Source organism: Hyla sarda, chromosome 1 (genome assembly GCF_029499605.1).
Source record: "Hyla sarda isolate aHylSar1 chromosome 1, aHylSar1.hap1, whole genome shotgun sequence".
NCBI classification, from domain to species: domain Eukaryota; kingdom Metazoa; phylum Chordata; class Amphibia; order Anura; family Hylidae; genus Hyla; species Hyla sarda.
Window position 1 is genome coordinate 511,044,302 of NC_079189.1, and position 19,530 is coordinate 511,063,831.

Consider the following 19,530-nt stretch of genomic DNA (forward strand, 5'->3'; position numbering starts at 1 on the left):
ACACGGTCTACGCCAATCCCTCTCTGGCACAGAAGATCCACCTCCAGCCAGCCGAATCGTGACACTCATGCAGCTTCCACCTCCACTCTGTGTCATTCAGCCACTATATGGTCTCCTCATGCTGCCGCGACCTCCACGCTGGGTCATTCAGTCCCTATATGGTCTCCTCATACGGATGATACCTCCAGGCTCTGTCATTGTGCCGCTCTGCGACAGTGATTCTAATAGCGACGCCTCTGATCTGCATGTCATACTGAATAATAGTATTATTTCACTAACCCAGCACACACCCTATGCGTGTTACAGCAAGGCAAAATGTTCTACACCCCTATTGAGGCTCTCTGTAGGCCATAAATAGCTGTTTTTAATAGCGATTTGCCACAAATAAATTCGGACCAAATACATTTTGGGGGAAAATTTGGCGAATCAGCCGAATCAAAGTTTTTCTAAAATTCGCTCATCTATAACAGTACCCATGCACAGATTTATGTAGAAAGAAAAGGGTTTTTGCAGTCACACGAGAACTTTACACGGATTGCAGCTGGGACACTACAGTATACATGATCTATATTGTTAAGAATATCCTGCTTGCTCAGGTTGAATTTCCCCATGACTCTCAGCTGTATCATTGGAAAGACAAATAATCCTGCATATGAGCAGGAACATAGAATACAATGCATAACCATTTTACAACCTGTATGAACGTGTCTGAATGGTAATCCCAGCATCATAAAAATGAGACATGATGGTAATCATATTTTGGCTATGTCTGCCTCATAAGATTAACTTTTAATAAGATATGATAATGGTGGAGATACAGGTGCTGCCTAACACATGACACAAGGATGAAGTAGGCTCCAGTCTCTTAGGACATATAAATAAGGGTTGCATGGCTACAGGCCAGAAGCAATTGTTTCAAATAGAGGTTGTTCATTAATGATAAAGTCTCGGATCTCCTTCACTTCTTATGTGTTTTTCAGCTGTTTACACTCATTAAAGCAGGATTATCTTTTATCAGAAAGTAGTTATAAATGTTAGATAAAGTTTGGCGTTTCAAAATGAGCATAAAACGCTTTATTATGCCTGAACAAATATTCCCATTTGGCATCACTCGAGGGACTATTGAATGTGGCGCCAGACATGTTGCTTCTGTTACTTTATGCAGAACCAAGCAAAGCATGAAAACATTGTACATTATTATCAGGGGGTTATTTTATCAAGATGGAGGTTTAGGAATACAGACAGTGATGCTCACTAAAGACTGAAAATTGATTCACGCATCTAAACACACACTTATAGACAACCATAGTGCTTTGAACAAAGCTTCCATTACAGTCCCTACCAAGCTGACATCAAGATAATGTCAGCAACACTGTCCCTTGACAATGCAACAACATAACAGACATTTGTCCCTTTGAGTGCAACCCCTTTCAGATAAGAGCTGCTTTGGTCACCCCCAGCAAATAGCTCATTTTGATGTGTTAAAGTGGTTTTCTAGACATATATAAGATTTTACAATTGTGTAGGGGTGAATTTTTAAAATAAAATAGAAATCATACTCACCTGCCTCTATTTCCCACAGCTGTTATTTTGACAAGTCCTGCTCCCAATTCTTCCCTTTTCTGATGAAGTTTTATTCTTGCAGCTACTGCCCACTCAGCCAATCACAGGCTGCTGTGGTGACCCACCTCCACCAGTGATTGGCTGACCAGTTCCTGCAGGGACAAGACTTCATTGAACGCAGGAATACGTGGAGAGCAGCAGGGAACGGCAGCCATCAGAATGGCAGCTGCAGATGATAGGGGCAGGTAGGTAAGTTTTTTTGTTTTATATTTGAAATCACTCCCACTACAGTGTAAAACCTTTTTTATGCCAAAACCTATTAAGGAATGGTTATCCAAATAACGCATCGATGGCTGAACTCAAATACATGGCGATCCATTTAATATTCTACTTTACAGAAGGAGTTTTGAGTGAGACTCTTCTCTTTTATGTTCCTATGTCTCAATGTAGCATATGGACAGGGGTTGCCATCATCCTACCAATACCAACAAAACCATCTTATATCCTATGGACCCTTTTTACAATGCATGCATCACAGAGAATATATTTTGGCTTCTTGCTCTGCCTGTATAGCTTTAATGCACAAAGCCAGTATTTCTGTCCATGGAGGTACTGGGTTAGGTCCAGACAAGCTTTACAGGAACTCCTGTCTTAATGCCCCAAAAATCAGCTTGAGTATTGGACAACATTATTTGAAGAAATAATTATTTTGTGGCATAACTTGTTCATAGAACTAAATACATTAAATTGCAACGGATAAAGGAAAATGGATTATTCTTTTGGCCAGGCCCGTCTTAGGGCGGGGCATCCTAGGCAATTGCCTAGGGCCCCCATCCAAAAGAGGGCCCCTGAAAAGCTTTAGGGCATTACTAACAATACTCCATTTTGCGCAAAATCACGTTTTTTGCCGCGATTTTACCGCAGATTTGTTCAAAATGCAGTATTCAGTGCCTAAGGCACTAACACTCCTCCCCCTGTCCTGAGAATTCTGGAGGAGCGCTGCTTGCGCTCCACTTATTAGACGTCACCATGTTCGAAGGAACGCAGCAGGCAGCGCTCCACTAGTAAATCCCCCTCACATCCTGCTTGCGCTCCACTGCTCGGGGGCCTGGGCGATCGCTGCCAGCACTTTTTTTTTTTTTTACTTCTACTATGTGCGGCCCTGCAGGGCTGAGGAGGCCAGGGGCTGCTGGGAGCTCCTACTGACGTGACCCTGGCACAGAAGCAAGGCAGCCTCAGCCAGCTCGATCTCCAGCAATCTTCTCCTGGGGGTAAGGAGAGGCTTTGGGTTGGGGATGTGTATTGTATATATGTATGATTTTGTATGATGTGGGTATATATATTATGTGTGCATGATAGATTTATGTGTATGTATGATCTGTGTATGTGTGTTAGATGTGTATCTATGATGTATGTATGATGTGTGTATGAGGTTTGTTACAGTGTGTCACCCCAGTAGTAAGGAGATTACATGAGGAGGAGGTTTGTTACAGTGTGTCACCCCAGTAGTAAGGAGATTACATGAGGAGTAGGTTTGTTACAGTGTGTCACCCCAGTAGTAAGGAGATTACATGAGGAGGAGGTATGTTACAGTGTGTCACCCCAGTATGGCAGCCCTGCATTAACTTTAAAAACGCAGGGGCCGCCGGGAGATAGCGCACGCCGGGACGTCACTGACATCCCGTGCGTGCACCCATAGGAATGGAGGCATGGAGCATCGAGCAGGAGGATGCCTGCTGGCCAGCATGGTAAGTTGCCAGCGGGACGTCATCTTCAGTGCTCCGACCACTGCTCCTCCGGTCCCGGGACCTACTGCTATGGCCTATAAGCCAGGAGGAGCAGTGGTCGGAGCACTGAAGCAGGGGAATACATAGACATACAGCCTCCAGCCATACACTGTATATGGTTGTAGGCTGTATGTCTGTGGGGGAACTATTCTGCCAACCTAATGTGGGGGAACAAAACTGCCAACCTAATGTGGGGGGCATAAACTGCCAACCTAATGAAAGGGCACTATACTGCCAACCTAAGGTGGGGGAACTATACTGCCAACCTAAGGTGGGGGAACTATACTGCCAACCTAAGGTGGGGGAACTATACTGCCAACTTAATGTGGGGGAATATACTGCCAAGCTAATGTGGGGGAACTATACTGCCAACCTAATGTTGGGGGGAACTATACTGAATCTCAACTAATGTAAGTAAATGTGGTCACACATAGAGAAATCCAGCACAAATCAGTTCTTGCTCTTTAGGTGGTTTATTAAACCCTTAAAACAGCATCATATTAATGTATGACTTTCTGTGACCCTGTGTTTTCCTGTGACCATACATTTTATGATGCCGTTTTGTGCTGGATTTTTCTAAGTGTTTTCTTGCAAGTTGCTGTTGCTCTACAGGTGGCCGTGCACTTCGCTCTTGCAAAGGGGGGACCTGAGCTGATCTGCACTAAATGGGGTCACATTACCACAGCCACAAATTCATCCTGAATGGAATTATTATGCTTCTCATGTTGTAGTCACAGCCATTTGTGGTTTGCAGCGCAGTCTCATTTACTCGCATTAGCCGAGATGCAGCACAATTCAGGGGGCGCAACATAGTGATCTTTGGTCATACAATCTGGGGGCCCCCATTTTTCATATTTGCCCAGGGCCACACTTAGTCTAAAACCGGCCCTGCTTTTGGCAGTGATGTGTAAACTGAGGAATACTGGGATAACCATGATAATATCCTATTTGCATCCCCAGTTCACTTATATGGCAGATGTAAACCTGAAATGTTATTCTACTGGGTTTCCATGGCAACAAAAGATTCTGTCCTACAATTAGGTCCCAATGCTAAACAGAGTTCACATTGAGAATCTTCTATGCAACAGGCCTAAGTGTGGTCTCTAACATCCTTTAGACACTGGGTGAGTTCAGTAGTTCAGAGGGACCATGGCCTAAGTCTGTTTCCCAAAACAGGTTCTTACTAGATATAATAATTTCTTATTTACCGTATATAGCAACTGTATATTTCATTTTTATGGAATCTATTAGGGATGAGCGAATCGAATTTGACCAATCTGAATTAATTACGAATTTCAGGAAAAATGTGATTTGCAACAAATTCGAATATCATAGTAACATAGTAACATCGTTCATAAGGTGGAAAAAAGACCAGAGTCCATCTAGTTCAACCTATAACCCTAATGAGTCCCTACTGAGTTGATCCAGAGGAAGGCAAAAAACCCTCATACTAGAGGGAACAATTTCTTTCTGCCTCCAAATATGGCAGTCAGAATAAATCCCTGGATCTACGTTCTGTCCATATAAATCTAGTATACATAACCAGCAATGTTATTCTTCTCCAAAAATGCATCCAGCCCCTTTTTGAATTATTTTACAGAGTTCACCATGACCACCTCCTCAGGCAGAGAATTCCACAGTCTCACTGCTCTTACAGTAAAGAACCCCCGTCTGTGCTGGTGTAGAAACCTTCTGTCCTCTAGACATAGAGGATGCCCCCTTGTTATGGATACAGTCCTGGGTATAAATAGATCATGGGAGAGATCTCTGTACGCTCCCCTGATATATTTATACATAGTTATTAGGTCTCCCCTAAGCCTTCTTTTTTCTAAACTAAATAACCCTAATTCTGATAATCTTTCTGGGTACTGTAGTCCTCCCATTCCCCGTATTACCCTGGTTGCCCGTCTTTGAACCCTCTCCAGCTCCACTATATCTTTCTTGTACACTGGAGCCCAGTACTGTACACAGTATTCTATGTGTGGTCTGACTAGTGATTTGTACAGCGGTAGAATTATTTCCTTGTCGTGGGCATCTATGCCCCTGTTGATGCACCCCATGATTTTATTTGCCTTGGCAGCAGCTGCCCGACACTGCTCACTACAGCTAAATTTACTGTTAACTAAAACTCCCAAGTCCTTTTCCACATCAGGCATCCCAAGTGTTCTCCCATTTAATACATAATACCAGCTGGGATTTTTCTTCCCCATGCGCATTACCTAAGATTTATCAGTGTTGAACCTCATCTGTCACTTCTCAGCCCAAACCTCCAACCTATCCAGATCCATTTGTAACAGTGCACTGTCCTCTATAGTGTTTACTGCTTTACAGAGTTTAGTATCATCTGCAAAGATTGCTACTTTACTATTCAACCCCTCTTCAAGGTCATTAATGAATATAATAAATAGGACAGGACCCAAGACCCCTGTGGTACCCCACTAGTAACAGACACCCAATCAGAATAAGTACCATTAATAACCACCCTCTGTTTCCTATACTCACCCACTTACACACATTCTCCCCAGCCCGATCCTTCTCATTTTATGCACCAACCTTTTATGTGGAACCGTATCAAATGCTTTGGAAAAATCCAGGTATACGACATCCAGCGATTGCCCCTGGTCCAATCTGGAGCTCACCTCCTCATAAAAGCTGATTAGGTTAGTTTGACAGGACCGATCCCTCATAAAGCCATGCTGATATGGAGTCATACATTTATTTTTATCAAGATAATCCAAAATAGCATCCCTTAGAAAACCCTCAAACTATTTACATACAACAGAGGTTAAACTAACAGGTCTGTAATTCCCGGGGTCACCTTTTGACCCCTTTTTAAATAAATTGTCACCACATTTACCATGCACCAGTCCTGGGGAACAGTCCCTGTGACTATATAGTCCCTGAATATTAAAAATAGGGGTCTGTCTATTACATTACTTAATTCCCTTAGAACACGGGGGTGAATGCCATCTGGACCTGGTGATTTGTCTATTTTGATTTTTTGTAGGCGGCACTGTCCTTCCTGGGTTAGACAAGTGACCTGTATTGGGGAGTTTACCTTATCTCACTGTATTTCACCTGGCATTTCATTTTCCTCGGTGAATACAGTGGAGAAGAATTTGTTTAATATATTAGCTTTTTCCTGATATCGACACAATTCGATTGCGCAAATTGCTTTTAGTGCGGTCCAGGCTCCATGGCATTTAAAATGGTGGATCCACATGTGAGGACATGGGGCAAGGAATCCTGGGAAGGTGGGAACAAGGGTCGGCAGGATGACCCTGAATCACATGCAGCATGCAGCCTATCAGCAGCCAGCTACCCCTGTGATGTCACAGCCCTACATAATTGGCCAGTCACTTCAGCCTTTTATTGCAGAGAAAGAGAGAGAGGGACAGACAGCAGTGTGTGTTGCACAGAAAAGCGTTTTTACAGCAGCAATTCACCTCACAGTCACATCAGCGTTCTATTACAAAGAGAGAGAGAGAGAGAGAGAGAGAGAGGGACAGAGAGCAGTGTGTTGCACAGAAAAGCATTTTTACAGCAGTGATTCACCTCCCAGTCACATCAGCGTTCTATTGCAGAGAGGGACAGAGAGCAGTATGTTGCACAGAAAAGCTTTTTTATAGCAGCGATTCACCTCAAGCCCAAATGCAGCCTAGAAGCACTGCTTGGGAATGGAGGCAGAGAGAGTGTGCAATTTTGGGTGTAGTACAACAACTGAAAAGCTAATAGTAGCCAGCCAGTTAGGCTGAGCAGAGCATTAAAAGCATATTGTCCTCTATTAGGTGAAACCTGTGCATACATCTAAGTGGTGCACCATTTTTTTCCTGTTAAAGTCTTAAGGGCCCAGATACTGTGAAAGGCCAGGCAAAAGTACACACCTGCTGGTGTTGTAGACAAATACTGTTTTAAGCGTACTGGAGTGCATGGTCCTCCCCTCATAAGTGCATACCACATACGTACATTTAAGTGGTGTACCATTGTGTTCATGTTAAAGTCTTAAGGGCCTAAATACTGTGAAAGGCCAGCCAAAAGTACACACCTGCCGGTGTTGTAGACAAATACTGTTTTAAGCCTACTGGAGCGCATTGTCCTCCCCTCATAAGTGCATACTGTTAGGGTCACGTCTGAATTTAACAGGCACAGAAGATATCACAGGAGGAACATTATGCCTTGGCGTGGAGTCCAATCCTACGACATCAGAGGATCTGGAAAGAGCGTCGGCTCTGAAGCTTTTATTAGCAGGCCTAAAAGGAGGCAAAAGACAGTGATGTTGGCAATATTGTCCCCAGCATGTGATTTCACCAGATTTCTAGTCAAGTTGGGGAGAATGACGTTGAAGCCAAGGATGACCAAGAAGAAGCTCAGAAGTACAATGTGGTAGCACATAAAACAAAATTTTTTCCTTATGCAAATCCCCTACTTGCATGATGAGGGGTTCAGTGCAGATTGCTGGGATGTGGCGAAGCACAAAAGGAAACTTGCAAGACGAGGTCAAGGAAGCAGTAGGTCAGGGCAAGTGGCACAGGTGCTGGGTCAGGTAACGGAACAAGGATAAGGTACACAGATATAAGGAACACAGGAACACAGTATGCTTTCTCTAGGGCACAAGGCAACAAAGATCCGGCGGGGAGCAAAGGGAGGAGCTAATACTTAAAGACAGGGTGCAGGTGAAAACACTTAGTCAAATGAGTACTGGCCCTTTATATGTAAGAGCTCCGGCGCTCACGCCCTAGGAGGCGGGGGCACACGCGTCGGTGCTGCGGGAACAGAAAGACCAGGGCGGTGCGTGATGGGCTGGGATTCCCATGCGGGCACCACATACGTACATTTAAGTGGTTTATTTTCACTTATTTTTTGCAATGTTACAGCCCCCATGAGGGGCTATAACATTGCACACACTGATTTCCTACACTGATCACTGCCATGCATTAATATGGCATTGATCAGTGTTATTGCTGTTCGACTGCTCCTGCCTGGATCTCAGGCATGGAGCAGTCAGGTAGGGATCGGGTAGGGATCCTCCTCATGTCCTGCAAGCTGTTCGGGACACCACGATTTTACCGCAGCGGTCCCAAACAGCCCAAACAGCTGCCGGGAGGCTTTCGGTTTCACTCAACGTTGATCGTTAATATCGGGCATCACCACGATCGGTGATGTCTGCTATTAGCCACAGGTCCCAGCCGTTGTTGGCCCTCGGGACAGACCCGATATGATGCTGGGTCACAGCGTGACCCTATGTTATATCGTGGGAGCCGTCCTACGTCGTTACAGAGTTAAAAGTTTAGTTTTACGTAATGCATATCCTCAATACTTACTTGTGCACACTAACACTTTTACAAAAGAGATCATTTTCTTCTGCCTTCCTGCCTCAGCTACTATCCTGATACTGTCACCAGCCTGAATCCACACATCTGATGCCAAGTTCTCCACCTGATGCCAAGCCACCTCCAGGCTGTGTCATTCAGCCACTATATGTTCTCCTCATGCTGCCGCAAACTCTAGGCTGTGTCATTCAGCTACTATATGGTCTCCTCATGCTGCCACCACCTCCACGCCTTGTCATTCAGCCACTATATGGCCTCCTCATGCTGTCGCCAACTCCAGGCTGTGTCATTCAGCCACTATATGGTCTCCTCATGCTGCTGCCACCTCCACACTGTGTCATTCAGGCACTATATGGTCTCCTCATGTTTTCGCCACCTCCAGGCTGTGTCATTCAGCCACTATATGTTCTCCTAATACTGCCGCAAACTCCAGGCTGTGTCATTCAGCTACTATATGCTGCTGCCAACTCCAGGCTGTGTCATTCAGCCACTATATGGTCTCCTCATGCTGCCACCAACTCCAGGCTGTGTTGTTCAACCCCTATTTGTTTTCCTCATGCTGCTGCCAACTCTACGCTGTGTCATTCACCCACTATATGGTCTCCTCATGCTGCCACCACCTCCACGCTGTGTCATTCAGCCATTATATGATCTCCTCATGCTGCCGCCACCTCCATGCTGTGTCATTCAGCAACTATATGGTCTCCTCATGCTGGCCCCAACTCCAGGCTGTATCATTTAGCCACTATATGGTCTCCTCATGCTGCCGCCACCTCCACGCTGTGTCATTCTGCCACTATATGTTCTCCTCATACTGCTACCAACTCAAAGCTGTGTCATTCAGCCACTATATGGTCTCCTCATGCTGCCGCCACCTCCACGCTGTGTCATTTAGGCACTATATGGTCTCCTCATGCTGCCGCCACCTCCACGCCGTGTCATTCAGTCACTATATGGTCTCCTTGTCACGATTCGGCTTGCTGGTAGTGGATCCTCTGTGTCAGCGAGGGATTGGCGCGGACCGTGCTGGTGGACCGGTTCTAAGAGGCTACTGGTGTTCACCAGAGCCCGCCGCAAAGCGGGATGGTCTTGCTGCGGCAGTAGCAACCAGGTCGTATCCACTAGCAACGGCTCAACCTCGCTGACTGCTGAGAAGGCGTGGGACAGAAGGACTAGGCAGAGGCAAGGTCAGACGTAGCAGAAGGTCGGGGCAGGCGGCAAGGTTCGTAGTCAAGATGGATAGCAGAAGTTCAGGTACACAGGCTTTGGACACACTAAACGCTTACACTGGCACAAGGCAACAAGATCCGGCAAGGGAGTGCAGGGGAGGAGAGCAGATATAGCCAGGGAGCAGGTGGAAGCCAATTAAGCTAATTGGGCCAGGCACCAATCATTGGTGCACTGGCCCTTTAAGCCTCAGAGAGCTGGCGCGCGCGCGCCCTAGAGAGCGGAGCCGCGCGCGCCAGCGCATGACAGCAGGGGACCGGGACGGGTAAGTGACCTGGGATGCGATTCGCGAGCGGGCGCGTCCCGCTGTGCGAATCGCATCCCCGACGGCCATGACAGTGCAGCGCTCCCGGACAGCGGGACTGACCGAGGCGCTGCAGGGAGAGAGACGCCGTGAGCGCTCCGGGGAGGAGCGGGGACCCAGAGCGCTAGGCGTAACAGTACCCCCCCCCTTAGGTCTCCCCTTTTCTTTGTCCGGTAACTGCCTCCCCTGGGATGAGGACACCGGGAAAGAATGGAGGGTTTCCTCAACGGCAGGCAGTACAGCAGGAGTGGGAATGGGGAGGGAGGGTAGAGGGCAAAGCCTGACACGGGGCAGTGTTGACCGCGGAAATGTAGAGCGGCTTGACGAGACGGGTCACCGGGATGCGGAATTTATTCACAAAAGACTCCAAAATAAAATTCCCAGAGGCACCAGAGTCCAAGCAGGCCACGGCTGAGAGGGAGGAGTTGGCTGAAGGAGAAATCCGCACGGGCACCGTGAGACGTGGAGAAGCAGACTTAGAACCAAGAGACGCCACACCCACGTGAGCTGGGTGCGTGCGTGTGTTTCCCAGACGTGGAGGACGGATAGGGCAATCCACCAAGAAATGCTCGGTACTGGCACAGTACAGACAAAGATTTTCTTCCCTACGGCGATTCCTCTCTTCCTGGGTCAGGCGAGACCGATCCACTTGCATGGCCTCCTCGGCGGGAGGCCCAGGCGTAGACTGCAAAGGATGCTGTGGGAGAGGTGCCCAGAGATCTAAGTCTTTTTCCTGGCGGAGCTCCTGATGTCTCTCAGAAAAACGCATGTCAATGCGGGTGGCCAAATGGATAAGTTCTTGCAGGTTGGCAGGAATCTCTCGTGCGGCCAGCACATCCTTGATGCGACTGGATAGGCCTTTTTTAAAGGTCGTGCAGAGAGCCTCGTTATTCCATGATAATTCGGAAGCAAGAGTACGAAATTGGATGGCGTACTCGCCCACTGAAGAATTACCCTGGACCAGGTTCAGCAGGGCAGTCTCGGCAGAAGAAGCTCGGGCTGGCTCCTCGAAGACACTACGGACCTCAGCGAAGAAGGACTGGACTGTGGCTGTGGCAGGATCATTGCGGTCCCAGAGCGGTGTGGCCCAAGACAAGGCCTTTCCTGAAAGAAGGCTCACTACGAACGCCACCTTAGACCGTTCTGTAGGAAACAAGTCCGACAACATCTCCATATGCAGGGAACACTGAGACAAAAATCCACGGCAGAGTCTAGAGTCCCCATCAAATTTGTCCTGCAGGGACAAGCGGAGGCTAGGAGCGGCCACTCGCTGCGGAGGTGGTGCAGGAGCTGGCGGAGGAGATGGTTGCTGCTGTAGCAGAGGCAGAAGTTGCTGTAACGTGGCGGTCAACTGCGACAGCTGCTGTCCTTGTTGGGCAATTTGCTGCGATTGCTGAGCAACCACCGTGGTAAGGTCAGCGAGACTTGGCAGCGGCACCTCAGCGGGATCCATGGCCGGATCTACTGTCACGATTCGGCTTGCTGGTAGTGGATCCTCTGTGTCAGCGAGGGATTGGCGTGGACCGTGCTGGTGGACCGGTTCTAAGAGGCTACTGGTGTTCACCAGAGCCCGCCGCAAAGCGGGATGGTCTTGCTGCGGCAGTAGCAACCAGGTCGTATCCACTAGCAACGGCTCAACCTCGCTGACTGCTGAGAAGGCGTGGGACAGAAGGACTGGGCAGAGGCAAGGTCAGACGTAGCAGAAGGTCGGGGCAGGCGGCAAGGTTCGTAGTCAAGATGGATAGCAGAAGTTCAGGTACACAGGCTTTGGACACACTAAACGCTTACACTGGCACAAGGCAACAAGATCCGGCAAGGGAGTGCAGGGGAGGAGAGCAGATATAGCCAGGGAGCAGGTGGAAGCCAATTAAGCTAATTGGGCCAGGCACCAATCATTGGTGCACTGGCCCTTTAAGTCTCAGAGAGCTGGCGCGCGCGCGCCCTAGAGAGCGGAGCCGCGCGCGCCAGCGCATGACAGCAGGGGACCGGGACGGGTAAGTGACCTGGGATGCGATTCGCGAGCGGGCGCGTCCCGCTGTGCGAATCGCATCCCCGACGGCCATGACAGTGCAGCGCTCCCGGACAGCGGGACTGACCGGGGCGCTGCAGGGAGAGAGACGCCGTGAGCGCTCCGGGGAGGAGCGGGGACCCAGAGCGCTAGGCGTAACAGTACCCCCCCCTTAGGTCTCCCCTTTTCTTTGTCCGGTAACTGCCTCCCCTGGGATGAGGACACCGGGAAAGAATGGAGGGTTTCCTCAACGGCAGGCAGTACAGCAGGAGTGGGAATGGGGAGGGAGGGCAGAGGGCAAAGCCTGACACGGGGCAGTGTTGACCGCGGAAATGTAGAGCGGCTTGACGAGACGGGTCACCGGGATGCGGAATTTATTCACAAAAGAATCCAAAATAAAATTCCCAGAGGCACCAGAGTCCAAGCAGGCCACGGCTGAGAGGGAGGAGTTGGCTGAAGGAGAAATCCGCACGGGCACCGTGAGACGTGGAGAAGCAGACTTAGAACCAAGAGACGCCACACCCACGTGAGCTGGGTGCGTGCGTGTGTTTCCCAGACGTGGAGGACGGATAGGGCAATCCACCAAGAAATGCTCGGTACTGGCACAGTACAGACAAAGATTTTCTTCCCTACGGCGATTCCTCTCTTCCTGGGTCAGGCGAGACCGATCCACTTGCATGGCCTCCTCGGCGGGAGGCCCAGGCGTAGACTGCAAAGGATGCTGTGGGAGAGGTGCCCAGAGATCTAAGTCTTTTTCCTGGCGGAGCTCCTGATGTCTCTCAGAAAAACGCATGTCAATGCGGGTGGCCAAATGGATAAGTTCTTGCAGGTTGGCAGGAATCTCTCGTGCGGCCAGCACATCCTTGATGCGACTGGATAGGCCTTTTTTAAAGGTCGCGCAGAGAGCCTCGTTATTCCATGATAATTCGGAAGCAAGAGTACGAAATTGGATGGCGTACTCGCCCACTGAAGAATTACCCTGGACCAGGTTCAGCAGGGCAGTCTCGGCAGAAGAAGCTCGGGCTGGCTCCTCGAAGACACTACGGACCTCAGCGAAGAAGGACTGGACTGTGGCTGTGGCAGGATCATTGCGGTCCCAGAGCGGTGTGGCCCAAGACAAGGCCTTTCCTGAAAGAAGGCTCACTACGAACGCCACCTTAGACCGTTCTGTAGGAAACAAGTCCGACAACATCTCCATATGCAGGGAACACTGAGACAAAAATCCACGGCAGAGTCTAGAGTCCCCATCAAATTTGTCCTGCAGGGACAAGCGGAGGCTAGGAGCGGCCACTCGCTGCGGAAGTGGTGCAGGAGCTGGCGGAGGAGATGGTTGCTGCTGTAGCAGAGGCAGAAGTTGCTGTAACGTGGCGGTCAACTGCGACAGCTGCTGTCCTTGTTGGGCAATTTGCTGCGATTGCTGAGCAACCACCGTGGTAAGGTCAGCGAGACTTGGCAGCGGCACCTCAGCGGGATCCATGGCCGGATCTACTGTCACGATTCGGCTTGCTGGTAGTGGATCCTCTGTGTCAGCGAGGGATTGGCGTGGACCGTGCTGGTGGACCGGTTCTAAGAGGCTACTGGTGTTCACCAGAGCCCGCCGCAAAGCGGGATGGTCTTGCTGCGGCAGTAGCAACCAGGTCGTATCCACTAGCAACGGCTCAACCTCGCTGACTGCTGAGAAGGCGTGGGACAGAAGGACTGGGCAGAGGCAAGGTCAGACGTAGCAGAAGGTCGGGGCAGGCGGCAAGGTTCGTAGTCAAGATGGATAGCAGAAGTTCAGGTACACAGGTTTTGGACACACTAAACGCTTACACTGGCACAAGGCAACAAGATCCGGCAAGGGAGTGCAGGGGAGGAGAGCAGATATAGCCAGGGAGCAGGTGGAAGCCAATTAAGCTAATTGGGCCAGGCACCAATCATTGGTGCACTGGCCCTTTAAGTCTCAGAGAGCTGGCGCGCGCGCGCCCTAGAGAGCGGAGCCGCGCGCGCCAGCGCATGACAGCAGGGGACCGGGACGGGTAAGTGACCTGGGATGCGATTCGCGAGCGGGCGCGTCCCGCTGTGCGAATCGCATCCCCGACGGCCATGACAGTGCAGCGCTCCCGGACAGCGGGACTGACCGGGGCGCTGCAGGGAGAGAGACGCCGTGAGCGCTCCGGGGAGGAGCGGGGACCCGGAGCGCTAGGCGTAACACTCCTCATGCTGCCCCCACCTCCATGCTGTGTCATTTAGCCACTGTATGGTCTCCTTATGCTGAAGCCACCTCCACACTGTGTCATTCAGCCAATATATGGTCTCCTCATACTAATGCCACCTCCAGGCTCTTTCATTGTGCCGCTCTGTGACAGTGATTCTAATAGCGAGCTTGTCATACTGAATAACAGTATTATTTCATTAACCCAGCACACACCCTATGCGTGATACAGCAAGGCAAAGGGTTTTATACCCCTATTGAGGCATTCTGTAGGCCAGAAATAGCTGTTTTTAATAGCAATTTGCCGCAAATAAATTCCGACTGAATACATTTTTTTTTATTCGGCGAATCGGCCGAATCGAATGTTAAAAAAAATTAGCTTATCTCTAGAATCTATATTCCAGTTTAACATATCAGTGTGTCTTGAAGTGCGGTAGAAGGCTAGAGTACTCAGAAAAGACCCATACAGCATACATACTTTATGTGAATGTTGTCCTTAGTTATGTTTGGGCCTGGGGTCCCAGGGCTGTGAGGCGGCAGTGCTAGTCAATAAATCACCATGGCAACATAGTCAGTTGTTCAGTATTCCAGATTTTGTCTCGAAAATGTCCTGAAACAAGTACAGGTTTCTTTTAGAGGCAGTGATGTGTAGTGCAGGATTTTTTCTCGTTCCCTTATTGGTTGTACTATCAGCAGCTCTAACACTGAGGGGAGAATACATTGTCTCCTTTCTCTTCTCTTCTGTACACTACAGGATCATGAGTTTCTTATAAACAGAGAGAAGTCTTGTCAAATTCCCTCCACTCAGAAGGTGTGTAGGTAGGTAATTGGCCAGTTAAGTAGGTAGCCAGACATGTAGGTAGGTAGGTAGTTATAATTACTGAAAAAGTATATAGTGTGTTGGTCTCAAAAGTAAATAAATCACAAAATAATGACTATATAAAAGGAACCTAAAACGTAACTTTTAATGTGCACATTGGCTAAAAAATGTACAAAAAGGTATAAAAAATGTGTAAAAAATGAAAAAGATATTTATGAAAAATTAGTAGTCAATGGCGACCATCAGTGCAGCTGTCATTGCTCTTATAGCAGTGAGCATTCTCTTCACAAATGTATTCCTTTAAAGTAGGATAAACACAGTCCATAAGTCCATTGGGTTTACAAATAGTAGTTGTCCAATAGGTAAATGTTCAGTATTTTTGCACTGTACATACATATAAGTTCCTGCGTTATTGCACCTCCAGATTCCTTAGAGTATAGTTAGTAGTAGTATTCATAGTTCTCTGATATAGGAATTATGAATAAGACATCAACTTCCACTATATTTGGTACGCCTGATTCCTCATATAAGATAAACTCAAATGATAATGTATAGCTGATTCAGTTGCTGTTCAGTTATTCAGCTACAGTTCACACTACATCTCCTGATTCACATTCCGTATTCCAGAGGACCGTTCAGTAGCAGTAGGTTTAAACTGTTATAGTCCTAATTCACACATATCAATATGAACTTATGCACACCGTTATTCAGTCTATGATTGAAGATGAATATGTGTAGAGTTGCCTTACACAAAAACCGCACTGAACTGAGTAAACCTGAATCCATACAGATATTGATTAGAACAGTTCAGGATATGCCTTAATGATAGGGCTATTTGACATATGCACACAATGATCGTGAAGAACCGTATTGATGTATACATAAGTAGCTCCTTATATTTAAGCATGCATAGGAATCGCATCATTTGAACAGCGACTAGTAGATATCCATATCAGTCACTGCGGTAATTAGTCCTTCTCTCCATAGACATGCATGTAATATTGCATCATATGCACTGAATCTCAGTGTTTATATAGGATACACTCTATAGATGTATGTAAGTGATTCCAACTTCTAAGATGTCCAGTGATATTTTACTTTAGCAATAAGTCATGGTACATTAATTCCTCCAATCATCCTCACAGTGAGTGTTCCTGAAAATGTAGCAGTCTATGCAGCAATATTCTGTAAAGTGCAGAGCAGTGTGGTATGTCTGATTTGAGTGTGAAGATGGGCTAAGTCGCTATATGGCGTTTTTTTAATATAATGGCTACTCCGGAGTGCCTGTACATTTAGATTAGATATTCCATAGTGGAGAGTACAGCAGTTACTGATAAAGTAGATGGAGCACTTATCTCATAGCTGTCTTTAATAGATGGATTTGACGTGGACGTCTGTCTCCCCTGATGGCTCCATAATCAAATTTTCAAAGTCTATATAGATGGAAGGACCAACGCGTTTCAATTGCGAAATCTCCTCAGGGACCTATGGTTGAGCGTGGTCTCTTTCAGACATACCACACTGCTCTGCACTTTACAGAATATTGCTGCATAGACTGCTACATTTTCAGGAACCCTCACTGTGAGGATGATTGGAGGAATTAATGTACCATGACTTATTGCTAAAGTATGCAAATATCACTGGACATCTTAGAAGTTGGAATCACTTACATACATCTATCGAGTGTATCCTATATAAACACTGAGATTCAGTGCATATGATGCAATATTACATGCATGTCTATGGAGAGAAGGACTAATTACCGCAGTGACTGATATGGATATCTACTAGTCGCTGTTCAAATTATGCGATTCCTATGCATGCTTAAATATAAGGTGCTACTTATGTATACATCAATACGGTTCTTCACGATCATTGTGTGCATATGTCAAATAGCCCTATCATTAAGGCATATCCTGAACTGTTCTAATCAATATCTGTATGGATTCAGGTTTACTCAGTTCAGTGCAGTTTTTGTGTAAGGTAACTCTATACATATTCATCTTCAATCATAGACTGAATAACGGTGTGCATAAGTTCATATTGATATGTGTGAATTAGGACTATAACAGTTTAAACCTACTGCTACTGAACGGTCCTTTGGAATACGGAATGTGAATCAGGAGATGTAGTGTGAACTGTAGCTGAATACCTGAACAGCAACCGAATCAGCTATACATTATCATTTGAGTTTATCTTATATGAGGAATCAGGCGTACCAAATATAGTGGAAGTTGATATCTTATTCATAATTCCTATATCAGAGAACTATGAATACTACTACTAACTATACTCTAAGGAATCCGGAGGTGCAATAACGCAGGAACTTATATGTATGTACAGTGCAAAAATACTGAACATTTACCTATTGGACAACTACTATTTGTAAACCCAATGGACTTATGGACTGTGTTTATCCTACTTTAAAGGAATACATTTGTGCAGAGAATGGTCACTGCTATAAGAGCAATGACAGCTACACTGATGGCCGCCATTGACTACTAATTTTTCATAAATATCTTTTTCATTTTTTACACATTTTTGATACCTTTTTGTAAATTTTTTATCCAATGTGCACATTAAAAGTTATGTTTTAGGTTCCCTTTATATAGTCATTATTTTGTGATTAGGTAGGTAGTTAGGTAGCCAGGTATGTAGTTAGGTAGTTAGGCAGCAAGGTATGTAGTTAGGTGGTTAGGTAGTCAGGTATATGGGGACCAGGTTAGGCAGCCAGGTATATAGGGGGGCCAGGTTAGGCAGCCAGGTATATTGGGGGGCCAGGTTAGGCAGCCAGATATTAGTGGGACAGGTTAGGCAGGTAGGTATATGGGGGGCCAGGTTAGGCAGCCGGGTATGTGGGGGGGGAGGCAGGTAAGACAGTCCGGTATATGGAGGGCCAGGTTAGGTAGCCAGGTATATGGCGGACCAGGTTAGGTAGCCAGGTATATGGTGGGGCCAGGTTAGGCAGCCATGTACATGGGGGCAGCCAGGTTTAATGGGGTGCCCCCTCCCCTCCAAGTTGAAATAAAAAATGGTGACAAAACAAAAAGAGATACTCACCTTTCCCACACAGCGATCTCCTCAGCTCTTCCACCTGCGCATTCTTCAGCCTCCGCAGTGCAGGCACTGATGAGTGACTCCATCTGTGCCTGCATTACGTGCTGTGTAGAGGTGGAGGCCACATCTCTTCTCAGCTCATACTGAGAGGAGATTTTCAGCTGTTTGCGTGTGAGCCGCGTATACAGCTGAAAAGGTAGTGTTAGCCAGCCTGGGTCTCAAATCCCCAGTAGCAGCGGTGCCGGCATGTCCTAACAGACCGGCCGGTCAGTCCACCCCTGCTTCTCGCCTAATCATCACATCTAGAAAAGGAATCTCATTGTGATGAAATCCGTTGGTAAAATGTTAACCAAAATCATTATAGTTAAGGCTACCATGAAAAGATTTAAAGTTATCCCCAGTTAGAGACTATACAATGAATATGTCATCTATATATCTCCCCCACTATATAATACAGGGGTTCCAGCTGCTCTCCTCCTCATCTTTCACTCATCTTAACACGTTTCCTCGTTATGGTTCATCAAAAGACATATAAAAACATAGTCCCCCATAGTGTGTTGCACTCACAGTGATTAGGGTGTGCCCAGACACACCGCATGCGCAAGCACTTCATTTCTCACACAAAAATACCGGGGTAGGTGAGATGTTCCTGCATAGGGTGAATGACTGGTTCCTTTGTTGTTATCTATGTTGTTCTTTACTTTCAGTCTTCCCCCTTTAAATAACTGGTACTGCATATACTACCTGTTCCACTGTTACCTCCAGTGTACATATTCTGGTGCTGCATAGCTATTCATTTATTTCTATAGGAGGATCCAACTATGGAACAGAACTAATTATTGTAATATTCTGAAAGTGTTACATCTTTAGTTTATCATTTGGAACAAGCTCACCACGCTTTTCAGTGTGTGTTTCTCTGATCACCATTTCATGTTTTCTGTGATTTTATGTAGCAACTTTTAAATATATTGCTCAATAAAGATTATATTTTTTGTAATGTTACCTATGTGGCCTCCATTTTTGTGAGAGTATTGTTTAGTGGCCTAGGTTAGTAGTGCCCTTTATTCTGTTAACATTTCATTTCTCAGCGGCACATAAAAAAAAAAAATTCTCAGATGGCAAAGTGCTGCCTTTTTAAGGTGTCATTTTGACCCCTGGGACTCATGGTAGGGCCAGGCCTGAGGATACCAAAATATTTTGGACAATTGTACAGTATGTATGCAACTTTGTGGGAACAGTC